Genomic DNA, 13,551 nt, shown 5'->3' with positions numbered 1-13,551 from the left:
GAATAGCCTATGTTAGTTGAGACATTAAGACGTACCCCCAACTTCTAAAGGACTAATCGGCCCCAAACACAAAGAGACTCCTTAAGGGTGATATTGTTAATTCCACATGCCAGCCTCTCACAGTCTTATTTCTGATATAGTCATAATGCCTCTCACATAGGGGACTGTGCAAAATAAAAGATTTTACTCAAAATTCCCACTCAAGGACTGGGAGGAGCTTTATTAATTTCCTCTAACCTCCCTATATTATAGATGAGGAAACAGGTTCATGGTCACTCAAGGCAGATAGTGGTAAAAAAAAAAAAAAATGGATTCTACGCCTCCCAATTTCTAATTCAGTGAAACAGAATACTAAGACCCTGATATGAAAAAATAACAATAGTAATAGCATAATATACATAATTAGAAACAGTTAATTAACTCAGATTCAAACTGTATACTAGTTTGTATTTTTTTCTTTGACAAATGTCATTCTCTTTAATCCTTAACATTTCCTCTTTTTATGTGGATTTACATAACTGAAAACTTCAGAAGGTCATGTGAACTTCAGGTGAGGCTTGATCTAACAGTTTAACATTGACACCAACACTGACTTCTTCAGGGTCTTCTTCATCCTAAAGTTTCATCCTGTGGTTGGAAATGGACTCCAGGGGTTTCCAGTGCTACTTAATTTTTGTTGATATCCAATTTTTTTTTTATAGTTATATAGGCTTTTTGAAATTTCAAGAAAGTTTCTTTCTAAAAGGCCTCTAGAAAATGTTTCTCCACAGCTTATTGGATCAAAATAGGTCACATTGTGATCAAGGGAAAAGAATGTCACAATTTGGTTTAAACCAAAAAGGGCACACTCCAGATCTGAAGTTGGTCAGGGTCATCTGTCCCAGAAACGGAGATATGTATGGGATGGGGGGGCTGGAGAGGTGACAAGGGGTGAATTCTGAACAGAAATCAGAGCCTGTTACAAAAAAAGGAAGAGAGAAATAAGTTAAAATGGCACAGGGTCACCACAGTCATGATATAACATGAATATCTACCCCAGAAAAAGCCATCCAAGAGGAAATAGCAGCATATTTGTGTTACGAACTGAGGGTAGAGGTTACACTTGCCCACTGCATAAAATTTCACTTTCAAACCCTTTTCACCTTTTTCATATATAATGACGAAATATATCATCAATAATGAGTATATCATCTCAGAGACTCCCTCATGAATTCTTAAAAGTCATCATACAATTTTTGTATTTTATGTGAAATATTTAAAGTTAAAATATTTGCAATCAATTTTCCAAACTAAAAAATCTAAGAACACAGTTTTCCAGAATACCGCCCTTGCTTGAGACACCAGCATAAGTTTGGGATTCCCCAAAGCCACTCTCATTTCAGAACAGCTGGCTATAAATTTGAGGATCCCCACAGACTCTCTCAGGTTTGATAATCCACTATACTTACAATTTTATTGTAGTAAAAGGGTAGATATTAGAACCAGCCAAAGGAAGATATGCACAGGGATATATATGGAAGGGTTCCAAAAGTAAAGCTTCTATCATCCTCAAGGATGTGTTACCCTCCTAGCATTGAAGTATGACAATACTCAAAGCATACTGCCAACCAGAACGATTGCCTGAGTTTAGTGTCCAGAGTTTTTATTGGTGTTTCATTACATAGGCTTGATTGATTGAGTCATTGGCCATGTAACTCAATCCCCAGCCCTCCTCCCATCCCCAAAAGTTGGACTGATACGGAAGTTGGGATGGTATCATGTGGCTCAAATCCCCAATCCTCTAATCTTATAGTTGGTCTTTCTGAGTGACCAGCCCCATCTTGAGTCATTTCATTAGCATAAACTGCAAGGTATCATCTGACTGTCCAACCACAAAAAAGAAAAGACAGTCCTAACACTCTGGAAATTTTAAAGGCTTAGAGTTTACCTCCCAGGAACCAGGGACAAAAGCCAGCCAAAATCTTTATGACACATATTTCATTTAGATCAGTTATATTACTAAAGTTGTATTAAAATATTTTGCTATATTTAATATTATTAATAAATCAAGGAAAACATCCATCTCTTCACCATTTAACAAGTCCCATAAAATGCTTAATTTATTTTAAGTTAATTATGTAACATAAAATATGATTTCTCAAGAAACAGAATTTAAAATTTGCATCATATTTGAATTAGGGCCTAAATATTTATGTAGCTAGAGACTAAATTTAACTATTCTGGTATCAAGAATAAACAAAAACTGTTATCGTGACCCAATGTTTAAATTCTTACATTTTATTTTTTTAATTAAAGAATTTAGTTTTATGATTTTGTGGAGTTTTTTTAAAGACAGAGAGAAGGTTTTCGAATACTATTTAGAAACATTTCTCTGCAAATAATCCATTGCAGGGTATTTAACCTTTATTTTCAATACATAAAAAGTCAATTGGTTTTAAACACCAATGTATTTTCTGTTTTTCCACTCTGGAGTTTTTAAATTAACACTGGGGTTTCTCTTACAATGTTGGTAGAAGTGGTAATTCATTACTTTAATTCATTAGTTTATCTATGCTAACATGGGCTCCACAGTATCAATGATATAAAATGAAAACAAAATATTATTTAAAAGACTATAGTAGAGACTCACCCTTTTACTCTTTTATAAATTAACTGAACTACCAATCGCACTCTGTCAATATCTGCTTTTCCTTGCTTTGAAAGATTTCTTTGTTTAAATCAACCTATTGAAGTATAATTAAAAATACTATAAAACTGCATCTATTTAAACTCGAAAACTGATGACTTTTGACAACTGTATGTATATATACACACACACATGAAACCACCACTATGATCAAAATACAAAACATTTCCATCACCCTCAAAAGATTCTTCCTTCTCTTCATCCCAGGCTCCACTGATGTACTTTTGTTACTTTAGATTTGCTTACATTTTCTAGAATTTTATATATATGTAATCATACAGTATGTGCTATATGTCTGACTTCTTTCACTCAGCATAATGACTTGAAAATTCATCCATGTTACTACATCTATCATACTTTTTAATCGTTGAGCAATTTTTTTATCACATTGACATATCACGTTTTGTTTGTCCAATTAGCAAATACTGATGTATATTTGGGTTCTCAGCTTTGGACTATCATGAGTAATGATGCTATGAATATTTGTATACAAATTTTTTTTGTAAGAAAAGTTTTTATTTCTCTCAAGTAAATGCCTAAGAGAGGTATTCTGGTTTGTATGGTAAGTATATGTTTAACTTTTTAAAATACTGCCATACTCTTCTAAAATAGTTGAACCATTTTATATTTATATGTGCAAATCTTTTGCTCATTTAAAAACTGAGTTGTATGTCTTATTCAGTTGTAAGCAGAATTCTGTATATATTCTGGAATTGAGTTCTTTGTCAGATATATGCATTGCAAATATTTCCTTCTACTCCTTTTACTCCATGGCCTGCATTTTTATGTTCTTGATGATGTCTCTGGATGAGCAGAAGTCTTTCATTTTAGTGAAATCCAATTTATTTTTGTTGATGTTCTTTTGTAGTTTGTTCTTCATATGTTGCATCTAAGAAATTCTTGCCAACCCTATTACATAAAGTTTTCTCCCACATTTTCTTTAAAAATTTTTATAGTATTGGCTTTTAATTTTGAGTAAGGGCTGACATTTTCTCTTTCCATATGGAGATCAGTTACTCGAACACCATTTGTTGAAAATCAATTGATAATGAGACTATTTAGATTTACTGTTTAATTTTATATGAATTTTTCAAGGAATTCGTCTATTTCATCTAAGTTATCTCATTTTTTGGCATATATTTGTCATATATTCTTATTGTTTTTTTTTATAGCTGCAAGATCTGTAGTGGTAACTCCTCTTTCCAATGTGAGTTATTTAGGCTCTTTTTATTCATCAGTTTAACTAGGAATTTATCTATTTTGTTGATCTTTTCCAAGGACCTGCTTTTGAATCATATCTTTCATTTTCTTTGATATTTGCCTTCATCTTTATTATTTTCTTCCTTTCACATACCTTGGCTTTACTTTCCTTTTCTTTTTCTAGTGTCCTGGGTTGGTATCTTAGGTCATTGTTCTTTTTTCTTTTCTTTTATAAACATTTCAAGCCACAAATTTCCCTCTAAGCACTTCTTTAGCTATATCTTACAAATTTTGATATATTTTACTTCTGTTATTGCTGAGTTAAAAATATCTTCTATTCCTTAATTGCAAAATATTTGGGTTTTACCCAAATATCTTGATGTTATTGGTTTCTAATTGATGTCATTGTAGTCAGAGAACATATCTGTATTATTTCAGTACATGTAAATTTATTAAGGTTTGTTGTGTGGCCCCAATATTGTATATACTGGTAGCTATACCATGTACAATAAAACTAATGTGTATTGCACACTAAAATGAATGTTTATTTTCCAGTTATTGAGTTGGGGGGATTCCATAATTATTAATTAGGTCAAGAAAGTTGACAATGTGTTCAGACTTATTATGTCTTTACTGATTTTTGGCTAGTTATTCTATAAATTCCTGAGAGACAGTTAATAAAATTTCCTACCAAAATTCTAGAATAATCTCCTTATAATTATGTCAATTTTTGCTTCATATATTTTGAGGCTGTATTTATGCACATACACACTTATGTTGGTTTTGTTTCACTTATCATTCTTTTTTACTTCTGGCAATATTTTTTTTTCTTGAAGTCTATTTTATCTGATATTAATACAACCACCTCAGTCTTTATATGCTGTTTTTATGGCACACCTTGTCCCATCCACTTACTGTCATCTATCTATATCTTTATATTTCAAGTGCATCTCTCCTAGTCATACAGAGTTGGGTCTTGCCTTTTTATCCATTCTGAAAATTTCTGCCTCTTAATTGCAGTGTTAGTCCATTAACACCACAACTGTGAGCTCAACTATTAGTTACCTCAAAGACACAGAACTAAGGTCTTCTCTGATGCTGGCAAAGAAATCAGCTATGAATTTTAACACTGACAACAACCACAAAGACAAAATGCAAACGTGTATATTTAGGAAAATAAATAGGGCAATTTAAATTGACTTCAATGGAATGTTTGAAACCTCAGTAAACTCGAAATAAAACAGCTGTGAGCTCCCCAGAGGACAAGATTCACTTTGTGTTGCAACAGTTATATTTTTAACTTCAATGTCATTGTCATAGTCTTAACAGCTTAATAGGTTTACTGAGTTCAGAAACCCATTCACTATTTAAATATTTTTGTTTTACAACTAATGGATAAAATTGAGAAAATAAATTCCTCATGAAAATCATCTGCACTAGAAATTTTAAAGAGACCGATATTCATATCAAAAGCCCGTTTTTAGTCTTGACTAAAATATATAAAATGATAAATCAAGCAAGGTTCTTCTCTTTTCCTGAAACTCTCAGACAGTAAAAGAACTAAATTAATGGCTAACACTTTTAGGGTTTTTGTTAAAATGTGACCCAAATATTTTCTATTTAAAGATTCTTCTAAATGAATAGCTAATTAGTTCAAACAAGAAATGTCTAATTTCTTGCTAATATGTATGTTTCAAAATTAATTGATCACTAAACAACGAATAACTTAAATAAGATGTTTTGAGTAGGTTTCTGATTCTCAGTGGAAAAATAATTCTACTCCGCTTTGAAGCCTCTAGTTAAGACTCATGTCTTTCCTGAACCCTCCAGACCATGAGCGACAACCAGTCCATACAGGTGCCAGGACTCAATAACCAATGTGCATGCCAGCTGAAGATCAGGCTGCAGCCCAGTCTCTAGGCAGATAGAACCATAGTTTTTTTCTACTATTAATTCGTCATGCAACCTACGGCCATGCCACCCTGAATAACCTCGATCCTGTCTGATCTTGGAAGCTAAGCAGGGTCGGGCCTTGTTAGTACTTGAATAGGAGACTACCTAGGAAGACCAAGTGATGTAGGCATAAAAAATAAAAAAATAAGGGATTGTAACCTGACAAAGTCCTTGCAATCTGTGAGGTCAACCAAGGGTTGCCTCGCCTAAATTTTTTTTTAAAAAATTCATCATGCATAATGCACCAGACACCATGCTATGTTTTAAACATACGTTATCTCAATTTATCTTTAGCAACCCTTCAGAGGGAACCCAGGGTTAAGGCCACATAACTTGGCAAGTATCTCGCAGCTAGTAAATGGCACAGGCACAATTAAAAATCGGTTGTTTTGTTTCCAGAGCCCATGCTCTTAATCTTCATGATATCTAACTCTACCAACCACCCCACTGCTGCAAAGCCTTCCATTCTACCATGGAAGACATAAGGCCTCAAGTGCAAATATCCTTGGAAGAACCAGCACAGAAAATACAATAATCTTATACAAGTATTTAAGGTATAAGACCTAATCATCTCCTAAAGGGAACTTGTTACAGAATCTCAGAGCACTAGCAGCTCAAAAGAAAGAGGGGAGAGGATGACAGCAAACTTTAAAGTTTGATCCCATGATCTCCATAGCCTAATCTCCATTTCTCAAATACTAGGACTCTAGAAGGTCCACATCTGAAAAGGCAAGGTCACTTCCTGGCTCAGCAAACGCAAGACATCACCCAACACATGAGGAGCACTTCCATCTCTACCACAGCGGTCACGTACACGTGCGCGCGCACGCACACACACACACACACACCACCTCTATAGCTAGAAACCACAAAGCTAATCTAAAAGAGAATTCACTTTTCTGCTCTAGGGCTCAGTTTATTTATCTCCAAAATAATGTGGTTATACTTGAAATGATCTCTAATGTTCTAACCAATTCTCTCTCGCACACACATATATACACACATAAGTTCCACAATGCCTTATGTTTTTTTTAAGGGGGGCGGTGAAAACCATGAATGGATAAAGAAGTACAAATTAGTAGTTACAAAACAGTCACAGGGATAAAAAACCACTTTATTGAAGTATAATTGACAAGTGCAATGGTTTACATTTTTGTTCATTGCTATGTTTGCAATGCCCAGAAATGTGTCTGATCCATAATGGATACATAATATTGCCAAATAAATTACTTGAGATGAGCAATATACTTCCAAATTGTGCATAATGAGTTGGGAGGATTTAGTAACCACCTTAGTCTCTGATAACAATGTGCACATCCAGGTCTTCTTGCCTGCACAGCCCTGTGACTGGAGTTCGATGCATCATTATAAATTGTACACAGCTCGCCTGTCCAGTCAGTGACCCCTGTAAATTCTGAAGGAAAGTTTACACTGACACCACCATGTCTCTTAAGTACACCGCTCCTTGAGTCACCCTGAGTCTGCGGTAATTCATTTAGGCCTTTCTAGAAGGCATGGTGGATAAGCTAAGCCCAGCTCACCTGGGAACGCCATAGCTGGTTGTTGCACTCCCATCTGTTGGCTCCCCAAGGACCCAGCCTGTCATCGTCATTTCCGGCACAGAACAGGGACTCTGGATCCAGAGTTACTTGAGGTTGAATCCATCAGTGCTTGAGTAGCTTCCTTCTTTATGTCTCTCTAAGACTGGAGTCAGCAAAGAAAGTGGTATGAGCTTTGCATGATGTTGGGACTATGTGTGGGTTTGGTTTTGCACACGGCTTTGATTTCCTCATCTGGCCATTTTCACACAGTGTACGAAAACCAACAGGATATTGGCTCAGAATGAAGACTCAGCAGCTGAAATTCAGTATTACAATGTCTTCTAGAAGAGGTGGTCCTCCAGTCCTGTGAGTTCTCTGGAGTCAGAGGTGGTGTGCACTGGATGGAATATGGGTATTAAACAGTTTCAAGTTTACTATCACACAAGGTGGAGCTCTTTGTTTTTACATATCTGTAATGATCATGAGCTTCTCTAGAACAGGGACTGGGTCTGGATTGATTTTTCTTCCTCAGCACCTAGTCCTATGCCTGGCACACGGCATGATTCAGCAAATCTGTTGCAGTGCACTCAACCGCACATAGTTCTCAGAAGGATTCCTGTTCCCCTTTTGAAATTAAAAATAACAACCATGTGCATATTTTTTGTGCTTATCATTTCTAAATTAGTTACAACAAACAGGGATTGATTTTGTAATAAGAAAAAAAATGAGTTGCTGTCCTTGCCTTTTTCGCTAACAGCATAGCATGGCCTTCTGTGTTTCTCGCCAGCACATCAAACAAAAGTCATCAGACAAATGAAGTTTTTGTAGCATAAGGAAGTGTGTGGTGTGGTAGAAACTAATTACAGAGGCAAATATTAAAAGTATAATATCATGATATCATCTTAAGTAAGAGTTTTAAAGCACTGCTTCTGAAGCAAAAAGCTCTTTAGAGAACCACTCTCAGGGAATAAAATATGCTGGCTAGGAACCAGACTGGCATTAGCCAACTTAGGTCCAAACAAACCCTGGTCCTATAACCTGTATGATCCTGAATAAGTTACTCAACCTCCCTGAGCCTCAGCTTCTTTATCCCAAAAGTGGAGATAAAAAATAAATAATGCCCACTGTAGTAGATTTTTTACGAAAAGTAAATTAGATATCATCTGTAAAGGTCTTAACATGTACCTATAGAGTAAGTACTTAATAAGTGATCGTTATTAGTTCATTATTGTTATTAATCAGAAATTCCCTTAGTCTTCTCCTTGGGTCTAGTTCCTAGCCAGTCTCGGAGGATCAAGGTCCTTCTCGATGCCAGTCCAAGTTCTCTTCTCTGAGTGCAACTGACACTGTTGTACTCCCACCTTCTTTGATCCTGAGGAAATTCTGACTGACCGTGCATGTTTTCTCTTGACTTTAAGGATAGGTTCTACTCTCCTCAGTGCATTCTGAAACTTCTCACCTTTCTACCTTCAACTCAAGTAGAGCCACCACTTATTAGCTCTAGCATAAGGGCTCTTTGCTCAGTTTCTCCTTCTCTTTCTCCTTCTTCTTCTTCGTCTCTCTCTCTCTCTCTCTCTCTCTCTCTTTCTCTCTCTCTCTCTCTCTCTCTCTCTCTCATAGAATTTAGGCAGGGGTAGGTTTACAGAATAATTGGGTAGACAGTAAAGAGTTCTATATACTTGCCTCCTCGGTTCCCTCTATTAACTTTTTGCATGTATTTGTTACTACCAATAAGCCAATATTCATGCACATTGTTAAGTAAAGCCCATAGTTTAAAATGGGGTTCGTTCTTAATGGTATACATTCTTCTCTCACCTTTTTTTGTCCATTCTTTCCATGGATCTCCCTAGTCCCCCTTTTGTTTGAAGGCCTTGCCCTGCTCCATTATTCCCCAAACTACATCCAAGTCGTGCCTTTGCCCAATCTCCTCTAGTTTCACAGTACAATCTATATTTTCAAAGCAATTTCTTTCCACATTTTAAAGTAGTTTGTCCCCACGTGCATATTTAACACAAGATTTCCTTGGCACAACCTATACTGTCTCCCTTCTCAGAGTGAATATTTCCTCTGCAGAGACGCCCTGGGATTCCAGTCAGCCAGGCTACACTTGCTTTTGCACGAGTCTAACCGAGGGAAGAATCCACAAGGCAGGGCAAAAGATGTCGCTTTTCTCACTCTGCCCTGAGATGCACTCTTCCTGACCACTTATTCACCATCACGCTTGTCCTCATCAGATCAGAAAATAACAAAAAATAAAATGAATAGTAAGAGCCTCTGGCCCCCACCTTTCTTTCTTCCCAGAGCCCTCTTCATTGTCTTAACTATTTAGTTAATAAAAAAACATCTGCAGAACACCATAGGCTTGAAAGGAAAGACCCATCATTATAAGGTGTTAATGGTGGTGCTGTCATCAGAAGGTGACATTTCCATTCTTCTCAATTCATGCTTATTAAAACCCTGAGAGTTTGTTCTCAGATTCAGAGATCTCCTTCTAGCAACAGCCCCATCCCCTTGGCAACGAATACCTTGACTCAGGTTTGTCACCAACTATAACAAAACTAGAAATTCAATACCTGCCCAAGACATAATGTTAAGAAGCTGATATTTGGGGAATGCATATTGTTTTAAAGACTTTCACATCCAATTTACTGACTGAGTTTCAGGCCAATGGCACATTTAGGCTACATCAATATGAATCAGTTTGGTTGAATTTAGTACAATATGCGTGCATATAATTCAATCAGATAGCTGCATTTTCTTTATCCACATGACACCAGTGATGAATTTTTCACTCTTTAATCCGTTGTTTTGACAAGCGTAGTCATAGATTAAGCTACCATTTTGTTTTTCTGCTTTACAGGAGCTGGGTTAGAAAAAAAATCTTTGGGCACGATTTTTAAAATGGTATTTTCAAATTACAGAGGGGATTTGCCATTTCCTCACGACCTAAAATGCCTTGAGGATGTGTGTTTAACTACATTCACACCCCATCTTGCACTACACAGACCTTATAAGCCCCGGTGGAGAATTTGGGGCCAATTTTATCATTAAATAAACTTTGAAATGCCCCAGGCAGGATCGTTAACTTGTCTCCCCTACAGACTAAATGTCCAAATAGCCACCTCCCTTCTGTGGGTTCCCACAGGGCTCTGGGTGTGCTCCAGATCCCACCCCCTGGCATGAGGGGACAATTGGACCATTATATTTGTCCCAAGAGCCAGCAGCCAGCTCAGTACAGCTCTGTACACTGGGATGAAAAAAGGGGGGCCACCAAATGTAGACCACTGGGACAATTTATTTGTCTTAAGAGTGTTTAAGACACATAAGCAAACCCCAGTAGGTTATAAATGTCAGCTTTGTGCAATTACTACACAAGTCTGAAGACTATCCTATGTGGATTCAGTTTGGAAACCCTCTGGTGGGTCACACCACGTAGGTGGCCCTGACAAGAGTCTCACTCTTTGCCTCCATGACAATCCAGGAGATTAAAGACCCACCCAACACCCTTCTCCACACTGTTTTAAAAGATTTTTATCACTGTCTTCCCCAAAAATGTCAATTTGAAATTCTCAATTTTTTCCAAAAATAAAATGTTACAATTAATGAGAATCTTAAAACTTCTAAAAGTTCTTCTTGTCCAAATTTCTAATTTTCAGAAAAGGAAACTGGCAGCCAGAGGGTTCATTTATCAGTTGAGTCAGCTCTGTTCCAATTCTAGCTTTACTACCAATTCACAGTCCAATATTTTTTTAGCCTAGCTTACTGCAAGGGATAGTCAAAACTGTTGACTCCAACCGAAATATATGCCTGTGTGCCTACAAGGCTATTGGAAAAAAAAGCAAAGAAGGAGAGATGCTAAGAAGGAAGGAAGATTTAGAGTCTGGTGTTCTCATTCATCACATATAGCATGTCTTATTGCATAGAAATACCGGGGCTCTCTCTTGTCCCCCCAGAACCTTCTCCTCTCTATCAGAGAGCACTCATTTATCCACAATTCTTGAGGATTTCAACTAGCTGGTATGGCACCTCATCCTCTCCTGGAGAGGTAAATGTGGCATCTGTCCCTGTGAGCCAGCACTGTATATTGCAGAGAGAAACTCCTGGGCACGGTGTCTTCCCCCACAGCAGGAGGAGACCTCCACAGCCATGCCAAGCTGTAAGTCCTGGATTACTATGAGGGTGAAGTTTCCATGCAAAGGCAGTTGCTGATGATGATAAGGATGGGCTGGGGTGCAAGTAACTATCAAAATTGTGTGAATGACAGCTGTGAACCTCTCTTTTGAAGAAAAGTGGCTAAGGGATAGAAGCCTGGACAGAGGAAAAAACAAATCTATATAAGCACAGGAATAAGATTGTGAGATCATTTAGTTTTGTGTTCCGATACTGCCATGGACAAAACTAAGCAAGAGTGGCGGAGAAGAATCCAAAGCACCTGTCCCTTCCAGGAAGGGATTGCTGCCACCTACTGTTGACAGAGCTGACCAAGCACTTCCAAAGCCAGGATGACTCAGAAGGTTACATAGTGTTTTGTTTTGTTTTGTTTTTTTCTTTTTCAAGCTGCCCCCATCCACCCAGCACCCAAAAGATAGGCAATCTCCAATCAACCCCATGACCCAAGTCAGAATCAAGGTGGCCAACAGCCCCAAAGAGTCTGGTGGTAGCAGAGTCTGCCACCTGGCAGCCTTCTACTGTTTCCTTTGTGTTAAGATCCCCTCAATGTGTCCCCACCAATGAGGCCCACCTCTTCCTCTTCCTCATGGCCTTTTGCAAATGCTGAGCTTGCAAGATAAGGAAAGAAAACACTCTGGACCAAGAGAAGGAACAGCTAGTCCAGGCTGCTCCTCGAGCCAGCTGGGACCCAGAACAAGTCCCTTAACTGGTCTAACCCATGTCAGATGGATCTTCATTTGTCAAGTTGCAATAATGACAAGAAAGCATAGTTTATAATTCAACCTCACTATAGTTAAGGTGTTAAATGTGCAGCTCTGAGGTCAGAAACCTGGAGTTTAAACCTCAGCCCAGTCACTTACTGGTGGATAATCTCTCTATGCTTTGGTTTCCTCTGAAACTGAAAAATGGGGATAATAACATTGTGTCAATGAACTGAGACAACATACGTAGGAATTAAATGTGATAAAGAATATAAAGTCATTAGGTTGGTGCCTGGTGCCAAGTAAAAACACAATAAATGCTAACCAGTTGTATGGCCATTATCACCATCCTCTGGTGAAATACAGGAAGGTGAAACAGTGTTCATGTCTCCCTGAAAATTATCAAGCGTTACACGTATAATTTACCCTTATCACGGCACGTCTGGTTTGCCATTTCCTTCAGTCTATTTCATTGAGTCAAACAAAGGGCATGATCACCCTTTTTTCACATGGGGGAGCTAATGGGATCTGAGAAACGAACATTCGCCCTCGATTTTCAATGGATTTAGAACAAAAGAAACCTGCAAAGCACAGATAAACGAAGAACAGAAATCCCAAGTTTTGCTCCAGCTTCCTTGATTCTCGAGCATCCTCTAGTGGTGGTTTCTCAGAATAACTCCGAAAGTTTATCCTCAGAGTGAAGGAGAAACTGCAGCAGTCATTCAGACTTTAGGGTAGTCTCAGCGACACACCAAGACACTTCACTCGGTGTGTGTGTGTGTCTGTGAGTGTGTCTACGGTGTTTTGTTTTTTCCAGCTTTACTGAGATATAACTGATAGATAATGTATAAGTTTAAAGTATACAATGAGTCTATAGTCATGCCACCTTGAACGTGCCCGATCTCGTCTGATCTTGGAAGCTAAGCAGGGTCAGGCCTGGTTAGTACATGGATGGGAGACCACCTAGAAATACCAGGTGCTGTAGGTGTAAAAAATATATATATATATACAATGTGATTTCATACACATACAGATTGTGAAATGTTTACCACAGTAAGGTTAGTTAACACTTCCTTCATCTCATATAATTACTGTTTTGTTGTGGTTGTTGTCATAGTAAGAATATTAAAGCTCTAATTTCATTTCACCTTTTAGGTATACAATACAGTATTGTCAACTATAGTCACAATTCTGTACATTAAATCCCCAGAATATATTCATCTTATAATTGGAAGTTGGTACCCTTGAACCAACATCTCCCCATTTCCCTCACCCCTCAGCCCCTGGAAATCACCATTCT

General features: G+C 37.6%; 2 pseudogenes; both read left to right on the top strand.

The window, feature by feature from the left end:
- The first annotated feature begins 5,850 nt into the window (after window positions 1–5,850).
- On the top strand, window positions 5,851–5,969 carry LOC112478607 (annotated as a pseudogene).
- A 7,151-nt stretch (window positions 5,970–13,120) lies between these two features.
- LOC112478551 lies at window positions 13,121–13,239 on the top strand (annotated as a pseudogene).
- The last annotated feature ends 312 nt before the right edge of the window (window positions 13,240–13,551 follow it).

The sequence above is a fragment of the Pteropus alecto genome, unplaced genomic scaffold (assembly GCF_000325575.1).
Source record: "Pteropus alecto unplaced genomic scaffold, ASM32557v1 scaffold61, whole genome shotgun sequence".
Taxonomy (NCBI): domain Eukaryota; kingdom Metazoa; phylum Chordata; class Mammalia; order Chiroptera; family Pteropodidae; genus Pteropus; species Pteropus alecto.
The sequence above is the reverse complement of the archived record's forward strand: the minus strand, read 5'-3'. Positions and strand labels throughout refer to the sequence as shown.